Below are 20,686 nucleotides of genomic sequence, written 5' to 3'. Positions count from 1 at the left end.
AGAGTGACTTTCATCTATTCTGCACATATCTTGTATCTACCCAGTCATTTACATGTTATCTTCATTAGAATATAAATTCCCCAAGAACAAAGACTGTATTTTTGCCTTTCTTTGTATCTCCTGTGCTTAGAACAGCAATAAGTGCTTAATAAATGTTTGTTAATTGACTGATAGGATGCCTTTGATATATAAACAGATCATTCTCATATTTTTCAGAGCTAAAAAAGCATGTGTATTATTCCGTAATACCTATGATTTTCTCAGTCACTCAGTCTGTGATCTTGTGCAGTTCTTTGAAATCTTTCCCTAGTTGAGATATATTGTCTATCACTGAGTGTTTTTAAAACTTGTCACTTTCAGCATAGAGGTCATCTGTTCTTGGTCAGGTCCAATCCTTTTTCCAAACTATATCATCTTAAAAATTGTTAACTCCTCACCTTCCTCAGTGTCATAGAAGTGGTGAGAGATGATTATTTCTCTCTTATATTAATAATCAATTATTGAATTAGGACCAGAATTTTTTTTTATAAGCCTGTAGGTTGTTAGGGACATTGACCTGAATTGTTAACGGATGAGAATGACAAAATTTGGAGGCTAGGGGTGTGTACATGCTTTTCAATCCTGGATGAGACATCCTACCTACCTAGAAAAGAATTTACAAAGAATTTAATGTAAGGCAAACTCTGGCCCACTGTATTTTAGTCAGTCTGGTCTGAGAAAAGATAGACCCCCTTTTTGTATAGATTGCCCTAGGTGGAAGTAATCTGGATAAGGTGTTTCTTTGTCCAAGACTGATTGATCAGAGTCACCCCATCCTCTCATTTGAATAAGCCTACCTCTCATTATAATATTCATTCTCACTAATTATTGATCAATCAGAGTTGATTATCAACCTTAGGAACACCCAGGCTTCTAAGGGCATAAAGTGTTGAGTGGGTTCCATGAGAAGTCTTTGGCATTTGAAAGTACCACTGACCTATTTTATTAATTATTTGCTAGAATGATTAATAAAATGATTAATTATCTAGAAACCATGCCTCTTGACCTTTTTATAAAAAGTGTCACACTAGGGAATACGTATTTAAATTTTAAACAAAATAAAATTTCCTAATGGTAGTAAGATTCTCCAAATAATTCCACTTGCAAATAACTCTATATTCATTGAAGGACCAGAGTGCTGTCAAAGCATACTCAGTGAAGTCTACCATAATATACAGTAAATTGTTCTAACAACCTATATCTGAAAAGGAATGCTTTAATATGTCAGGGGATCTGTCATTCTATTGATAATGGTATTTGGTTTATAGATACATACTGCTAACCAAATCTATCTTCTTTGGCTGTGTGATTCTTTTCTATGCTCTTTTTAGAAATCCTCTATTGAGGATCTACTTAACAAATTGGGGAACTTTTTATACTTGGAGCACACCAATGCTTTTGGGCTGTTTATCTGTTACTGTGTATGAGTGCTACATGAAGAGCCAACCTTTTGTTTTGACCATGCATGTCCTTAATAATATCCTTTACATCACTTTTTCAGGGCAGATCATCATTAAATATATACTACAGGATTTTTGCACCTTTCGTGCATCTCTTTATTACTCACCTATAATTTTAATTTGAGACCATAGTGTTGTTTCAAGATTCACAATGGAGTGTCACTGGAAGAATATTTGTATTGAAAAGATTTTTTTCTCCTGAGATCAACATTAAAAATACTGAATAAATTCCCAGTTACTTTATATCCTCTACTTTTTCTCTTATTTTCTTTTGTATCCAATATTTTACGCATCTGTAGAGAATGTTCCATAAAATTCCATGTCATCTGGGCAATAGACATTCTTTGTCCCTATTGTAAGGAACATAGGGCATTAGGACCATAGATTTAGAGCTGGAATTGACCTTGGAGGTAGTTAGGGTAAATTCTTTTCAGTGATTTTGTTTCAGTGATTTTCAGTGATCTTATTTAGGAGGTTCTGCAATGTTTTGGGGTTTAATACAACAAATAAGTATTTGGAGTATTTAACCATTTGAATGGAATCAGCCTTCCATTTGAAATCTGTGGTGAATATCCACCATGACAGTGATAAACACCTTTGGCAAGCATGTATTACCTTGTTTTATCCCTGTGGTAATATTAACAAACAGAGTGTCTTTGAATGTTACTTTTGCGGTTCTATCTTTACAGGTGTCTTACATTATTTTTCCATAAGCTTGGAAGATCCTCTTTTTAGGAAAAAACCCTATAAAGTAGTATTTTACTCTAATGAATCAGATATTTTTTCATAGTCAATCAGCACTAAGCTCTGTGTGATCCTGTATTTTCTACAGTCAGCTGGGTGACTGCAAAATGCAGTCTGCAATACACTATCATCTGTGTTTACCTTCCTGTTTTCTTTTTATACATTCATCAAGAAGGTCCTTAATGTGCATATATTATTCTAATAAACATTTTGTAGAGGTGGGAAGTAGGCATATAGATCAGTTAATTATTGATATTTTCTATAAATCACTTTCTTGGGAAGTAATAACATCCCTTGTTTGCTTTTCCCCCCAAGCATGTAGCATGCTAGGCTCTCTCAAGCATTTTGAGTATCATCTCTCAAAAGCTTTGAATCTTTAACACTTCCAGAATGAACCTCCTCTGCCCACACTTACTCTTGTCCAACCCCTCTTCGCACACTTGTATTCCTTAGTGCTATTTCTGTTTCTTCATGCCTTCATTACAGGCTGTGATGTAATCCTCTGGCTGATATTCCCACTGACGTTGGATGGAGAAAATATGTTGTTATGGAAAATTTGTAAATGTTTTCCATTTTTCATCTATTTGTTGTCTTTTTAGCTTACTCTTAATGATCTCAGAATGACCCGGTTTAAATGGGTCTCTGACCAGGCTTTAGATAAACTTATTTTTCCTCCACTGTTTCTAAGGGTTTTATGAGATGCTGCTGCTCACAATTTTTCATTTTCTTTTGTCATAGTATTTGACAAATGAATTTATGTTCTTTTATGTCTCTCTATGTCAATACAACCAAGTGTGGGCTCACTCAGATTATTTCTAGTCTCTTTTAGCCTCCATGTTATGATAATTTATTGCTATGAATTAAAATTTCTCAGGAAATGGTCATGGCCTATAATAGATGTCTCTTCCTTTCATGACTTTCCATTTTTTTTAATGCATCAATCAATAACTTGTTTTAAAAAATCATGTTGTGGTTTTTAATTGCACAGTTTAACTTCTCATTTATATTATTTCTCCTAATTTGGTGTTGATTTTGATCTTGGCTCTTACAAGTCCTATGGTGCCCAGATGCTTATTCAGAAATGACTCATATGAGTAACCAATCATTTTCTGTCTGTCAGAATAAAGTTTGATATTTTATGATGTTATTTGGTGCTTGTCATGCCCCACGCTTTCAAAATATCTTCTTGAGGAAAGGAATCTTGGTATATAGATATTGGTATAGACACATCTGTGTAGTCTATAAACCTTCATTCTTTTTTTGTTTCATATCTCTGATCCATATGTTTTAACATGTTTCTAACATTGCAACAAAAGGAACAGATGTTCCTTTAACAGACCTATACCCACCTCTGAATTGAAACTACTTAGTATTAATGTAGATATTGATTTAATTTAGTTGCTTTTATTGACTTTGTAGAATTTCTCTTTTCACATTTTTGCCAGGGATGCTGGTTTCTAAGTGGTTATTCTCCTTATGGTGGTCTTTTCACAAATGCTTATCATAATCATTGCAATGTAAGATGATTAAGTATGTCAAAAAATATGTTTTATCTTGCTTTTGAACACATCAGACCAACCCCGCTAACCCTGTTGCAACAGTAACCAAGAGTCATCCTAATATTTAGTTCCAATTTTCTCAGATCTTCTATTTTCTCTTATAATGAGAAAGTCCAGATTGAACACATACTCCAGAAGAATGTCATTTTGTTGATTATTGAATAAGGATCTCACATTTAAAATATCAATAGTAAAGTCAATGTTTATAGATAGTAAAAATCAGTGAGCTTTCTAGCAATGTTTGCCCTCTTTTACACCACTCTGCCACCATGACTAGTGGCTGTTTTTTATTTTTTTTGCTTCATGGGTAGCTGCTGTGAAAGAATCCATCAAAAAGAGACTGAACTAACAGTGATAAAACTTTCCAGACTTAGGTTGGTTATCAAACAGCAGCTGCTGGTTGTTCCTAGGACCATTTTTCAAGTTTTTCCAACATAATGGCACCTGTGTGAGCTTGATCTTCAGGAAGCAGGATGAACTTCCAAACCTTGATGATTCAGTAGAGCATTACTTTTGTAGAATGTATGAATGTATGAAAATCATAGTCCCCGTATTTAAACATGGGACTGTGTGGCTCCTTTTTAAATTTTGTATATGCCCATGTAGTCACATGCTTTCAAAAGTTAAAATTGTCAGAAGGACAATCAGTATTCATCATACACTTAAAAGTGTGAAGAGCTCATGACATTTCATTAGAATTAGGCTTTTCCATTTCTTTACAGATCATCAAGAATAACCTTTGACTAGAAACTACAAAGCAGATAACTAATAGCCATAGTGAGTAAGTAGAAAAGAATCATTTGTGGGGGAGCAATTTGAGTTGTTCCATCCACCAGACCAGTTTCCATTTTCCTTTCTCCAAGAGTTGCAATCAGTGACTGACTAATCATCCCCACCTTTAAATGAATAGAGGTACTTTATCTTCTGGGATTTCTCATTTCCCTCTGGTTTCCCACTGAAGAAAGAAGGAGAAAGGAATGAATCAGATGAAGAAGGGAAATGTCCCTTAATTATTCCCTATATAAAGACAGTAAGAGGGCGTCTACTACTATAGAGTTAATTCAAAGACCAGAAGTCAGCACCAAATTGCAAGTCACAGATTTTTTCTGTACAAAATTAAGGCTTTCCTTAAGTATTTTAGAAACAGCTGAATTTCTAAAATTCTTCCAGGTTGATCCAGAAGCATTTAGGTAAAGGTACAAGCAAACCATCTCAATAAAGATGGTACTGCTCTAGTTGTATCCTGTTGTGACTGTTCATTTCCTGGGGCTTTAGGATTACGCAACATTCAAAAGAAACAAACCAGGATACATCCTGTATGACAGAGAGCAGAGAAGAGATGATTCTGAGAGAATAATAAGAAAGAAAATTACATTATGAATAAATAATTGAAAGTGCTTGATCTAATCTTATTGCTTGTATTTCACAAAAGAACACAATATACATGTTGATAATTATGTTTTAATATCTTTTAAAATGAGAGAGACATTTTGCCATTTAAAAAATTCTACTTATTTCACCTAAGTGTTTAACTTAGAGTTTTTACTTTTTTATAACTTGCACACATATCAAATATATTTTTTATTTTAATGAAAATAAGTTCCTAAAATGAACCTTAAAATTAATATCAACAATAATACTCATATGCTGTTTACTTATGTGAGGCATTTTATAAAGTACTATCTGATTTTCCTTGGTATTCACAAAACCTATTTTTCCTTTATGGGAAAATTTTTAGGGAAAACTTAAAAGCTCCTTGTATTTATCTGTACAAAAGATAATGGAAAACCTGTAATACGGACGAACAGGATAATTCTTGCCTCAGGATAAATTACGTTTTGCTTCAATTCGGTATTTTAAATGAGAGGCAACATAGCAAAGTGGATAGAATGCTAGTTTTAAAATTAGGAAGAAATGAATTGAAATCCTACATACTAGCTGAATGACCGTAGACAAATTACTCAACCTTTCAGCGTACCAGGCAGCTCTCTGAGATGTAGAACTTACTGAGGAGTTACTGATCTTACCACAGTGTCTAGCACGTAGAAGGAGTTTAATAAATGCAAGTTAACTAAACTCTGCATTAGTGGAGGGAATTTCCATGTCAGTAATTTCCTACACATTGAGACCACAGGTTTGATTATAGCTATAGCTATGGATATAACTATAAATACAGATATGTAGATATGTAATCTACGGAGAATTATGCCAGATATAGTTACCTGCAGACGTGTGTGGCTGTATGTACCTACACATATTTTTATATGCAAATATATATTAATTAAATTACCTTAATATATAGTTTTTATTGTTGTATTCTAATTAAAGCTGGATATAGAGTCAGAAAATGTGTTCAAATTCTAATTCTGTCATTTTCTACCTTAGTGATCTTGAATAAGTCACTCTACTTTGAGCTTCTGTTTACTCACATGTAAAATGACAAAATTGGACTACAGGCATTCTAAGATCTCTTCCAGCTCCAAATCTGATCCTATAATACAGCTATCTGTTACATCTTTAATAATGTTCCTACCTGTAAAATTGGCCATTGACTTAGATCATCAATTGCCTCAATTAATATGCTATGTTTGACATAGTATATAATATGGTGTGACAGTAAGTTTACTCAAAAATCATCAGATTGGTTTCCATTTATAGATACAATATTAGTAAATGCACTACAGGTGATTTGGAGAATTAGCAAGCTAGAAGAGCTAGTATAGTATAAATAAATTCCTAAATATTGAAATTCTCTCTAACTGTAATTTTCCTGATATTGAAGATAGACCTAAAAGGAAGATCTAAGGTATGTCTGAGCTTCTTGTCATCTCGCCCTAGTCTTATAATGAAGATAGCTGTCTTTACTTTATGCCCTGCTTTCTACAGCCTATTTAGTTGGAAGGCAGAAATGTGTACATGGACAGTTTTATCTGTTTCTTAGCTTAGTAAATGGGATGCTGAATCCCATAGCAGTTAAAGGTTCAAGGTGCTTTTCAAGGGTAGAATTTGGTAGAACCCATTACTCTAATCTAATCTGGGGGTGAGAAGGTCATGGATAACTGTCAAAGTCCACTGCAGAGAGAGTTACACTGTTCATTCTAAATTGAGTTTTTTTCCTTAAGAAAAGATGACTTTAGAACAGTAAGCTTGAGAATTATTATAGTGATTAGTTAGAACCTAAATTCAGAGCAGGAGAGGTATCTGATCAAATCTCAGGGCCAGTAACAGTTTTGGTGGGCAGAGGATAAAAGCCTGCAAATTATTAACATTCACCTAGCAGGGGTGAGGTGAGTCTGCTGCCTTTTTCTCTATTATTAAAGCCTTATGGATAGCCTTAGGAAATGATATTATTTTAGTTTCTTTATGCTACTTTCAGAAGCAGCCTGGAATAGTGGATAGAGTACTGGCCTCAAAACCAGGCAGACCTGGGTTCAGCTCCTATCTCTGACACATACAGGTTGTGTGACCTGAAGTAGGGTGGTGACCACGCGGGTAAATAAAGGGAGGTGGATGTGAGGGAGGCTGTGGAGACAGAAATGACAAACTTTGGCAACTGATTGGACAGAAGGGGTAGAAAGTGAGGAGTTAAGGGCAATGTGAAGGTTCAAACTTTGTTGATTTGACAGACAGTAATGCTCTCAGTAGCAACAGGAAAGTTTGGAAGACAGGTGGGTTTGGGGGGAAAGATACTGAGTGCTGTTTGGAGCATGTTGAATTTGAGATGCCTATAAGAAATCTAGTTTGAAATGCCCAATAGACTTTTGGAGATGTCTGAGTGGAACTCAGGATAGGGAGTAGGATATATTAGTCTGATAATTGTCAGCATAGGGATAATTAAATTGATGAAAGCTGAAGAAATCACCAGATGAAAAAATGTGGAGAAAAAAACAACTAGAAAATCAAGACATTGGCAATCCTGAAACAATAACTGAATTCATGGGAGTGGATGAGTGCCTACCAAAGGAGACAGTATAGATGGACAGAATTTTTTGATGTACTCAGTTAGGGGGAATGCTCTAGCAAAGGAGACTGAGAAAAAGCCAGCTGATATGTAGGTGGAGAGTAGAAAGAGAGAACTATTACAAAAAACAAGAGGAAGGAACATCTAGGAGACAGGGTGTCGAATGCTGTAGACATGTTAATGTTGTAGAAAGGTTGAAAAGGATGAGACAAGAAGAGATCAAAATATTTACCATTGAAAGGGTCATTGGTAGCTTTGGAGAGAGCAGTTTCAGCTGCTTGCCAAGGGCTGAGAATTGAGAGAAAAAAGAGGAAATGGAGGCCATGTCTACATAGTTTGTTTGTTTGTTTGTTTTTTTTTTTACTTTAGGAGTTTTTTATGAAAGAGAGGACAATGAAGGACAATAACTTGAGTGGATGGCAGTGTCAAGGTAGGGTTTTTATTGTGATTCTCTCAAAAATTCTCAGATAAGGTAAAATACCTAAAAAACAATATCCCTCTCTCCTTGCAACATATAAACATGGAGCCATCATTTTAAATATTTGCATGGAATAAGGACCTATTTACCTTAAATTATTATCTTTTTCTTGCTTGGAAATGTGCATACTAAATGCCTTCCTCACCAGTGATTTCTTCAGGAAGAAGGATTTGAATTCCTTTATCTATCCTTCTAAAAATCTTTTTTCATTGATCTTAAACTCAGATTTGAAGTGTATTTTAGTTTGGGCAGCAAAGTCTTTCTGTAAGTTCTTAAAATTGTTCCATTATAATTTCTTGAGCTTTTGTTGCAGTTTCATCTCTCTCCCTCTCTCTCTGTCTCTGTCTCTCTCTATCTCTCTCTGTCTCTGTCTGTCTCTCTATCTCTGACTCTTTCTCTTTGTCTCTGCCTCTCTCTCTATCTGCCTCTGTCTCTCTGTCTCTGTCTGTCTGTCTGTCTCTCTCTCAGTGATGGTGAGATCTTTCTTGCCTTACCTTGAATTGGGATCCCTTTATTCCCTATTCAGTTTAAAAGCTTTCTGCTGATTTTTCTGTTAGGCTTTCTTTGTGATGAATGATTGACTTTCCCATCATTTTTGTTGTTATTTTGGTTTATTTGGCACATTTCTTACTGTTCTGAGGCAATGAATAGGTTTAGAAATGACCTCTCACTGAGCCATTTTATGGTAACCTCTGGAAATGACATTTTTTAGAAAGACATGCTAAAATTTTTTTTCTAACGAAAAGACTTTGTATTCCTGTGGTTTTCTTTCTTCATTTATAATAGTTCTGGCCTTAAATATATGTAATAACAATCATTCGTCTTATTAAAATTAATATAAAAATATATGTCCAATCAAATCAATAGGTATTTATTGAGTTCCTACTGTATAACTGGGATTGTGCTAGATTCTGCAATTACTTTTCTTTACCAACAAGGGCCATTTTCTCTGTTCACTTATCATTATCAAAGCTATCAACATTCCCATAATTCCCTAGATTTTAAAACTTGTGATTCTGATTGTTTTCTTCCCTTTACTCCCACTCTTATTGAATAATGCTCTCTTGGTCACCATGACAACAATGCCATACTTAAAGTGAGTGTAAAACAGTCTTAAATTGGTTTGATTTATTTAATTAAGACATTTGGAAATAGAATAATAAGACATATTAATTTAAAGATTCCTTGTTGCAAAGGACTTGGTGTTCTCAGACTGGGTTGGAGGCCAATTGGCATACAGTTAACCAATTGTTAATTGTGGCTTGAATTAAGCAGGTGTCAGAGTAACTCTCTCTCCCTGTAACAAAAAATATTAAATAAATGCATTTATTTTCTAAAAAGGAAGCACTTGTGATAGTCAGAGAACACACAGGATAGTTTGTGAATATTTCATTGATTCCCCATGCCCAGACTTTGCACACTTGTGCCGTGCTAGTCACTAAGTTATTTCTCTTGATGTCTTCTACTTCTGCACTTACACTTTCTGTAGTAATACAGTACCTGTAATGAGTTTAAAGTAAATACTTTCCATCATTATTTAGAGTCTTGGAATATTATAGTTTATAGATCATCTTGCCTGAGAGTTTAAGTGGCTTTTCTCAAGGCTGCATTTCTACTGATACTTTTATTTCAAGGAACTGCTTTCCTGTTTCTCATTTCTGTGTTCTTTTAAGATTTGTTATGAGGTGCTTATGCATTCATGGTAATGACATATCTAAGTGGGAAAAATGGAACCCAATAAATATTGACTGAATGGATGCAACTGTGTTCTGGAAATGGCAAGTTTATCTGATTCTTCAGACAACTGAGGAATCAGCTATGAGTTGGAGAAGAGAGCCCTCCATTCTTGCCCATATTGTTATACAGATAATCAGATGAGAAGATCTTGGCACAGAGTATTCAGACCTAGTTCACATCTGGGCACATAGCAGAGATTTCATAAATACTTGTTGAATGACACAATTTTAATAAATCCCTAGAGCTTTTTTTACAGAGATCATTTAGTACTGTCTACCCCTTTGAGGCTTCATTGTGACACAAAGGTGTCCCTGTCTTCTTAAAGGCCATGACTGTGAGTGCAAGATCTGGAAGATTCTGTTAAGTTGAATCTTATATTAAGAAACCTGTGACCACTACAGCAATGTAAATGCAAAGAAAAACCATCAGAAAAGCAATTTTTAAAAGTTTCAAAATTACATAGAATAAGCCTGGTCCTGGAGATATGAGAAGATACCTTCTTCCACTCCTTTGCAAAGGTGAAGGATGTATAGGTATCAAAAATTAATGTATATAATGTTGGATTTGGGGGGGAATGTATTGATTGGTTTTATTGACTTTCCTCTTCTGTTTTCCACAAAATGTTTTGTGTGGAAGGGATGACTTGCCATGAGGAGGGAAAGGGGGAGATTGAGGGAGAAATTTGGGCAACGTCAAAGCAAAATATATCCATAAAATTTTTTTAACAAAAGGAAAAAAGATGCTTGACCTGGGGCTCCAGGAGCAGCAGCACTGTTTCTGCTCTTTCCTATTTAAAAGAAGAGAGAGAGTCTTGATCCATGCAAGTGGCTCAGAATAGGTTTGGGGGGAGCTTGGACTCTAATAAGAAGGGAGTTAGGATTCCTTCACCCTCCCCATATACTCATTGGTTCATTAAACCTTCGTCCTAGTTCTCTGGGGACAATTTATTTAAAATTTAAGTTTTGGATTATGACTAAGGCTTACCCAAAGGGAGGAACAGAAAAGTTCTTAGTGTATGATACGAATCACACATGTTCTTTTATTTGCTACAGACAGAAAAAATGCTAAAATACAAAAGATTAATTGTACAGATTAATGGAACAACTTAAAATATGATGCAGTAACTTCATTTAAAGTATTGCTACATCAACTTGGGAGGCTGAAAATTAAACCAGCAGAATAGAAAGCATTTTGTGGGATTGTCAGATAGGCATTGCCACATTTTACTTTAACTCTGCTGGTTGTTTTTCCTTCTCCAGTGAAGAATCTCCCTTTGTTGTCAGTCAGGTGGATGAGATAGAAATCTCAAATACACAGGGTCAACTACAAACCTGAACACATCTATCTCAAGGTTAAGGTTCCATGACCTACTTAGAGAAAGGAAACAAATCAGAAAAGTCATCTAGGGACCCAAGAATAAGCTTGCTTAGTAGAGTTCTCCCATTCTAAGTGACATATGAGGACAACTGTGATAATACTGAGTTAGGAAGGGCCAGCCCAACCTCCACCCCTCATTGAAAATCTCAGTTACCTGGTTTTCCTATAGAGTCAAGGGAAAAAGTCAGCTGAAAACTATCTCATCTTTTAATTGACCCAGCTTCTTTTCCCTTGTTATTTTCACAGGATCCTCAAGGAACCACTCAGGGTTGGGTTTTTGTTTTTTGGTTGTTTTTTTTTTTTGTATCCCAAAGTGACAAGTCCTTTCAACACTGAGCCACCAAATACCTGGAAATAGCCAGGAAGTTCATCATGGTCAAAGAGCTGATTCACAATGTCTCTGAAATTCTTACAAGTTTCCACAGGAACTCTAGTTGCACAATCTCTGAGATGGGTCCTTTAGGACAATACATCCTCTACCTTTTATGTCCATCATATGCAAATAAGAATGAGAGATTCATCACCAGGAGACTGGCCACCAGGGGATGAATTTCTTTTGAATTACAACAATTAATAAGGCAATACATGAAGACACAGAAGAGGAGATGACCTGTATTATTAGAAAGAGGATACTTCTATCACCAAGAAAATCATACATTTTAGAAGTATTGAAGAAATTTTTTTTAAAAAAGGTCATGATAAGCAAAGTAGAAAAATTCTACTTCTTCCCTAAGGGCTTTCTCCTGATTAAACAGGAATTCCTCTAGAGATCCTTAAGTATACCACCCTCATAAGGAAGTTGCTAACTCATCATAAAACTAACAATGAGGAGGGTTAGATGTATTGTGTGTTACCTAAGAATATCTGAAATGCTTTTGGACATTTATTTTTAAACCAGATTGTCTAAACCTTGATAGGTATCAGCCAGAACATTCTACGTTTAATTCCATCAATTTTTTGTAGTTATTGAGTTCTAAACAAGGGTGTTGTATTGTTTGTAAGGATGCTATTGGACTAAGCAAGATTGGATGAACTAAGTGGGCAACATAAGCTTCATTCTATTTTCAGGTAACATTTTCAGGCCTGATATATTATTTCTACTTGAGTGTAGTCTAGCTTTTCACTATTCATCAGTGTCATAAGTTAATATACACTCTGATCTTTAAAATAGAATGAAAGTGGCCAGCTGCAGAGGAATCTGTTCAAATTGCCCCTTATTTAAGCCACTTATTCAAAGACAAATCCATTCAAGCATTACAGTAATTTCTAAAAGAGACTTTTTTCCAGGGAAGATAAAGTGTATAGATAACCTTCCACTTTAGTATCAGTCAAAACATTTGGAAAAACAAGACCTCTCTTGAAAAATTAATGAACTGATGATAAATACATAGGTTGCGTCTTGCTTAATAAGGCAGCTTACACCCTATTCGTAGACAACTTATATGTGTTAACTTGTTGAATGACCTTGGGCAGGAGTATTTTGGCTCAATTTCCTCATCCGTAAAATGAAGGGCTGGGATAATGAGACACTATCTAAGGTGCCTTCTAAAAAAAAATCTATTATTCAAATTTCAAGCCAGCAATACTCATTTTCATTTATGAATGTCAAACCCAGATCTGAGCTGTTAAATTTGGGGACCTCTCTTTTCCAATTTATAATTGAACATTGGCTGAGTAGCGATGGTTTGGGGCAGAAGCCAGGAGCCACTTGGTGACTTTTAATTCATCCAGTCAATTGAGTAGCTTTTAGCCCTTACAGTGCTCTGATTTCAAATGCTTGCAGACTGAAAACCAGGGCTACCCAGACAGACAAATTAAGAGGACAATTCCCTGTAACATCCTCCTCCTGAAACAGTCACATTTCATACCACTTTGCTGGTAGCTGAGAATGAGGAAAATCCTTTTTCCTTCCAAATATCTAACTAACTCACAAAGCCAGAATTGTGATTAGATGCCCCAAGTGAAGTATGAGTCAAAGATGACTTCTGCGAATTATTGCAGACTCAGCAGCAGCATTCTCAACGTGTCTTTTTAATAGGCAGTATTTCACATCTTTTTCCTCATTAAAAAAAAACCAAACAAATAATCAAACCAACACCCATGATTAATGAACCCTGCCTATGAAATATCTTTGAAATAAATATCATGTTTTGGGATTTTCATAGAAACTGCTACCTGTCATGCAGCTGTTAACTTTGGACAGGAATTTAAAATTCAAACCTTGGGTTCCGCTTGTGGCATGTGAAATGGGAGCTCTGTATGAAATGGAAAACAATTAAAGGAATTCTTGCTTAATGGGTAGGGCTTGAGCTAGTCCGATAAGTGGAATTTCTCTTTTGGCTGAGTGGCTCAATATCCATGGGAAAAAAATATATATCGATCCTGCTTCCTAGCCTCAGCAGTGACCTCTACCATAATTAATTCCTTTTATGTGTTCTGTGGTCTAACAGACCAGTCTCAAATGGACTCCCAGAGCTCTGGGTTCTCGCCTTTTGTCTATGAAACTATTGAGTGACTATTAACCATGGGAGTGAGAGGGGGAAAATGTAAAGACCAATTTATTAACATGTCTATATATCTTTTGTTATTATTTTCAAGTCTCAGTGCTAACCAGTCTCTCTAAGTTTTATGGGATGTAATATGATACATGCAAATAAAATGAAGAGTTCTTGAACAAAGTCATAAAAGTGGCATACTGCAATTGAATAACAGATGCTTTCTAGCGCCAAACTGAATATTTATAGTTTTGCTTTAAGTCCGTCACTGGAACTAAAAACATACCAGTAAGTACTTGAAGATTAGAAGGAAAGTTTAATTACTTTAAAGAGTTTTTAAAATTATTGTTTAAAATGCTGACTTTATTATTTGAGAAGAAGACCACTGTAGGCATAAAATAGTATTATCAGTGTATTAACAAAAAGTTTTTGATTGACACTATGAACCAATAACACTGAGTGTGTGTATATATATATATATATATATATATATATATCTTAGCCACTTATCTGTGTTTTAAATTTCTCTTGGAGGTGAATACAATTATTTTCAAATTTGAATGGTAGAACTAGGACCCCGAAAGCTCATGGCAGTCTACAACAATGAACTGAAATTAATCAAAGGAAAGATCTTTACGTAAACTACTACATTAGAGGTAGGTGATGCATTGGATAGACTCAGGAATACTTGAATTCAAATACAGCCTCAGACACTTCCTAGCCCAGTGATCTTGAGCAAGTCATGTAACCTCTGTCTGCCTTATTTTCTTTGACTATAAAATGAAAATAATAACAATACCTACCTTCTAGAGTTGTTCTGAGAATCAAATGAGATAATGTTTGTAAGGATCTTAGCCCAGTGTCTGGTACGCAGTAGGCACTTAATAAATGCTTGCTTCCCTCCTATACTCAATTCAATACTATAATGGCCTTTAGAGCTCATTAATGTGGGTCTTACCTCTAATGATGTATACCAAAACACCTACAAATCTTCATAACCTGAATAATTCTTTTTTATATCCTTCCACAAAATTTCCCTATGAGAGCTACATAGTGTATTAAATGATTTTATTTAATATTTTAAACATCATATTGATACAAGTACAACACTTGTTTATTATTCCTTGCTCTAGGTACATGATTGTCCCATTTCCTTTTCTGATCCAATTTATTTCCTGACGATATATCTTTTGTTACTTCTTGCATGAAGGTTAGCATTGGTTTCATCCCATAGCTTGCTTATTCCCCCTCCTTATGTCTCTCCATTGCCCTTTGGGCAATCTGCAATTTTTAGACTTTGGAGACTGTGTTGTTCCATGATCCAAGATTCACAACTATATGCTTTCACTGGAAGAATACTGTTGGTAAAAAAGATGAGTTGAACTTCCAACACTTGGAAATGCAAAAAAAAAAAAAAAAATCATCCCCATATGTAAGATGAGATTGGGGCTAGGTGTTACTAGTCACCAGTTTGTAAGAAAAATACAGTGACACTGACATGCAGTATGGAATACAAAAATGCTAAGTGCATCTTAGGCTACATGAAAAGAAGGAGACGATCACTGTGCTCTGCTCTCTGTCTTGGTCAGATATCTGAAATCCTGTGTTTAATTCTAGCCCCAGATTTCAGGAACAACTTTGAAAAGCTCAAGTGTGTCCTGAGTAGGATGACCAAGATGGTAAAGGGTTTCAAGATCATGATATGTGAGAATCATTGAAAGAACTGAGAATTTTAACCAGGAGTCTTTCGAAGACTTAAGATGGAAATGATAATTAGTTTCATGAATTTGGAGAGCTGTCATGTAAAAAAGGGATTAGATTTATTCTGTTTGGCTCCAGATGCAGAAAAGCAGATTTAGGCTTGATGTGAAAAATGTTCTAAGAATTGGAGTTATCTAAAAAAAAATGGAATGTTCTATATTGGGAGCATCTCTTTAGAGCACTTCAACTGAAGCACGTATGGCTACTTATTTAGGATGTTATGGAGAGAGTTCCTTTGCAGTTGTAGAAGTTGTGTTGGGTACCACTAAGCCACCTTCCAAATATGTGATTCCTTGATTCTGTAATATCCTTATAATATAATAAAATCATAAACCTTAGAAACTTTATAATGAATTTCGTCAAAGTTCATATAATGCTGAATATGTCAGTAGGAAGATCTGCCTTTGAATTCCAGTTCTGACACATTCATTTCATGACCATTGAGAGAAGTGATTAGTAATAACCAATGATTGGGGGAAATTCAGAGTTCTCCCCCTTTTTTTCTAAAGTTCTGATTTCAAAGTTTATTCTCTGAATGATATTACTGATAATGAGATTGAATTAACTCTCTCCTCCATCTCTGTCAGATCCCACCCAATCCTATAAAGAGTTTAATCTGAAGTGGGCTGGGCAATTGAGAAGCAAATGACATACAGTTCCTTCATTAGAATAGGTCCACCTGTTGTAATATTTATTCTCTCTCATTAATTGTTAACCAGTTAGAGTTAATCGTCACCCTCTAGAACATCCACTCTTTCGAGAGCATTAAACTATGAACCTACCATCATGACTGGTCTTTGACATTCAACAGTGTCACTTTTGTTAATGAAATGCTAACATTATTGATAAAGTGATTAGTTACCCAGAAACTATGTTTCTCAGACCTTTTAAATGCCACATCATGGGTATCACTAAGTCTTTGTGAGCCTCTGTATCCTCACCTTTAAAATAGAAGACAATAATTACCTAAGAAAGGTGATGATAGAAGGATGATAGAAGGAGAGGACTTTGAACATTGTAAATTTCCACTTAAACATTGTCTCTTTTTAGGGAGTTCACTTCACTTAGGGAAGGTTGTCTGGGAGAAGAAGCAGCAGAAGAGGTTGAAATACAGAGTAAGTAGAAGGAAAAGAGAAGGGGGTTAGGGGAAATATTTGAAGAGTTTTGGAAGTATGTAGAAGGCCAGAGCCTGATGTGGGGGAAGGGAAGTTTGGGATATGTTGATAAATTTAAAGAAAAAGAGAGGGAGGACCTGAATTGAAGGTCAATAAGAACTTAAGATGAAAGTCTCAATCAGAAAGGCCAAAAGAGAAGAAATAGAGAAAAAGCCCAGGAAAAAGAAGAAAATGAAGAGGGATAGGAAGAGAAGGGGAACTTGAGCTGAAGGAGATGGAAAAGGAAGATTCTGAAGAAGACTGGAGAAAGAGTAAAGAATCAAGGAGAAGAAGGAAGAAGGTAAGAGAAGGTAAGGAGTTAGTGAGACAAGACAAACGAGCTAGGTGTGGCTGTAAAGGAAATAACAAGTGGTCAGTGATCTGGTGTTAACAAGATGAAAAAGTGAATGATAACTCCGGAGTCTAGCAGCACTTCCCTTCACAAAGAATTTATATAACAATTTTCTAGGAGGAGCTCCTAAGAAAAACACCAAAAAGACTGAGTTTTACTTCTAACTAAATTTTTAATTAGCAAGCATGGAGAAAAGGAGAATTTGGCTTTGGATGAAATAAAATATATAATATTCATATTTCTACAACAGCCAGATTGCTTCTTTTTGTGCTCAAAATGCAGGCTGGTATCCTTCCTAGAACAAAAAGTGATACTATACCAGTTTATTAGAGCGAATGAAGAATTTCATTTAAAAATGCAAGAAGGGCTTTATTATGAAACAAACAAACAAACCCAAAGGATATGAAGTGACAGAGAGGAATCCTAACTTATGAGAAGAGGTCAGAGGTTTATAGAGAAAAGACCAGCAGAACACTCAGAGCTATGAAGTAGATGTGAGACCCTTCAGTGAGCAAAGGACTAGTAGGCCTTCTAAAAAGGAAGTAGCTGCTTGTCCTCCAAGGAATAATGATTTGATTTTGTTAGGGTTGTCAGGTGAGAGATCAGCTAATCAGAGATGGAGGACAGAGGGATAAGTTGTGGTGATTCAGACTGAGAGTCTGAGGGGAGTTTGATGATAAGAGGGTGCATCAAAGTGGGTGACAATCTCCTACCTATTCCTAGTGATTCATACACAAGTGATACTGATAGAAGGAATCTAGAAAGAAATGTTAACAATTACAAAGTCTTACAGAAGAAACTGGATACTCTGAGGCAAAGGTGGTGTGGGATTCTGATTGGGAAAAAGCCATAAAAACACAGTAATAAATGAAAAACCATAAAAACTTAATCTGTGAAAGGTGGAAGTTCAAACATGGTGACCTGTTAAAAGTTGTAACTTAGATACTGAATCATAATTTAGACACTGAGTCAAAACTTAGATACTATGACCCATGAAAGCCATAACAAGAATATTATGACCCATATGTGACCAGAGCATGATCAACACACAAACTTATATTTGGGTATAACATTGGCTTAATGCTCAAGTTCATTACTAAGCAGAAAACCAAAAATATCCACCACTCGGTAGTGATGCACTCTTTAGTTCTTCTTTCCTTTGTCTGTTCTCTATAATGAACACAAGGATTTTGAGGGTTCTCTTGTGGGGTATCCACTTTTCTGTTTGGCCAGTGTCCCAGACTGAAATTGTCTCTGTTTTGCAACTATTCATAATGATTGATTAAACTACTTCCTATAATCAACTGGAGATCCTTGTCCTCTTTCTTTGGTATCAAGAACACCCTACAGCTATGGGGAAGGTACAGGGTTCCACAGCCAGGGAAATTCCAGACCTCACAGGTGGTATTTAAATTGTTGCAAAAATTTTTTTTATCACTGGTGAATATCAAAGGCAAAGGATTCAGAAAAGAAAAGCGAATATGGAAGGGAAGTAATCAACTGGTTAGCCAGATGACTTCTGAGAATGAGACCTGGATTTCTGGACCATGGCTTAAAATACAGAATGACAGGCTTCTGGCTAAGGACAGGGTCTTAAGAAAAGACTGGTAAGAGTGTTTTTCTGAACTCTTTCAAATCTAATTCAAGGGGCATTAGACTGAAAAAGAAGGCAGAAGGAAAAAAAAACCTGCCCCTATATAATCCAAATTCTACAATGTAAGATGAGTAGTAGTAGTAGAGATTCACAGAAAGTCCACTTATACCTTAGAATTTGTAATAAAGGAAGAAAGCTGGTTTTGGTCTGATGTGTATCTCAGAGTTTTGGATAGCAGACTTCAGAGCATTAAAAGGATAAGTAGAGGTAGTAAAGTGACACAGTTTAGTGTTAGAATCAGAATCAGTCTGAAGTTGGGTTTGAGTATTGCCTCAGACACTTGCTAGTTGTATGACTGGACAAACCATTTGGCATATTTTAACCTTAATTTTTTTTACCTATAATATTAAGACATTGGACTCAATCGCCTCTTATATGCCATCTAGCACTAAATCTATGATCCACTGGGATAAAATTCTACAGTGGGAAGTAAACCTATGAAGGATGAGAAACTATGAAAAGTGAAATTCTGAAGATTTAGAGAGACAATTCTGATGAGAAAGAGAGAGTAATCAAAATAGACTGATATGGATGGTGAGGGGGAAAGTAACTTAAATTTTAAAAAGAAATACAACTGAGAGAAATAAAGGTAGGTGATGGATGATTGATAGAAATTGTGGCATAATCCTTTAAGAATGGTGTGGGAATCTTCAGTCTCAGAATAAACTAAGACTGGCGAGAAGAGATAAGAAAAACAAAGTTCATTTGTATATTGTGCAATATATAATGCAAATTCCTTCAGGTCAGGGATGGTTCTTGATTTTTGTATGCATCCCGAGTGCTTGGGACATGGCCTGTCTCATGGTGAGTGCTTATGCTTGCTTGACTGATTGAGAAAAAGAGGAGAATCCAAAAGAGGATAAGATTGCTGTCAGCGTACATGGGAAAATGAGAAGTGGAAAAGAAGAGAAAGAAGAGTTGTTCCGCTCTTATTTTGCTTGTTTTCTCTGTAAAGGAGAATAATCTCTGCCTTGAAAAAAAGAAAAATAGCCAATAGCTAGCATTATGTGATACTTGAAGGTTTGCAAAGCACTTTTTCCAAATCTTACCTTATTTTATCTTCACAGCAATTCTGGGAAGTAGGTACTATTATTATCCCCTTTTGTAGGTGAGAAAAGTGAGAAGGTCCATAGAGGTTAACTGATTTGCTCGGGTTCACACAACTAGTAAGTGTCTAAGGCTGTATTTGAACTTAGGTTCTCCTGACTTCAGGCCCAGCAGCTATCCATTGATCCTCCTGGTTGTTGGTATAGCAGGGAGTCAGTACATTTGGAAAGAGCACAGGATTTGTAGTGAGAGGTCCTGGATAGTTCTGCAACTATCTGGATAGTTCTGTAACTCTAAGCAAATCATTTAACTTTCCTTTTCCTCAGTTTCCTCATCTGTAAAATGATAAAGTTGAACCACATGACTTCCAAGGGCCTTTCTACTCTAAATGTACAAAATGATACAAAGGAGAGAGTGGAAGGACACCTAGCAGCTCAAATTACCACGTTCAGGTAAACAATACCCCAGTTAACTGAAAGAACTTTGACTTTAAGCACCACCGTCCTTCATACTCCAATGCAGACAGCAGTAGATCCAAAACCCAGGACCCCTGGAGATCACAGTATCCCCCATACCAATGAACCTGCTTCCATTCCAGCTCCAAAACCATCAATGCACAGAAGAATCATTGTGGAGAAGGGGCTTCCCTTCCTCATCACTAGTGGTCATAAACTCTGGTGACTGTTGACCAATTGCCACTGATTAAATGGGCATGGGGGGTGGCAGAACCCTTCCAGTCCTGCTACCAAGCCAAGGCCTTAAAACCATCTTCAAATAAAGAAATTTCTGTAAAGAAGGTACTAACTAACTCAATCAACTACCAACCAACTGCTACTTACAGAGAAGGCAACCCAACCTAGCCAAAGGC

Source organism: Notamacropus eugenii, chromosome 6 (assembly GCF_028372415.1).
Source record: "Notamacropus eugenii isolate mMacEug1 chromosome 6, mMacEug1.pri_v2, whole genome shotgun sequence".
In the NCBI taxonomy this organism is placed as follows: Eukaryota; Metazoa; Chordata; class Mammalia; order Diprotodontia; family Macropodidae; genus Notamacropus; species Notamacropus eugenii.
This window is presented reverse-complemented; position numbering follows the sequence as displayed.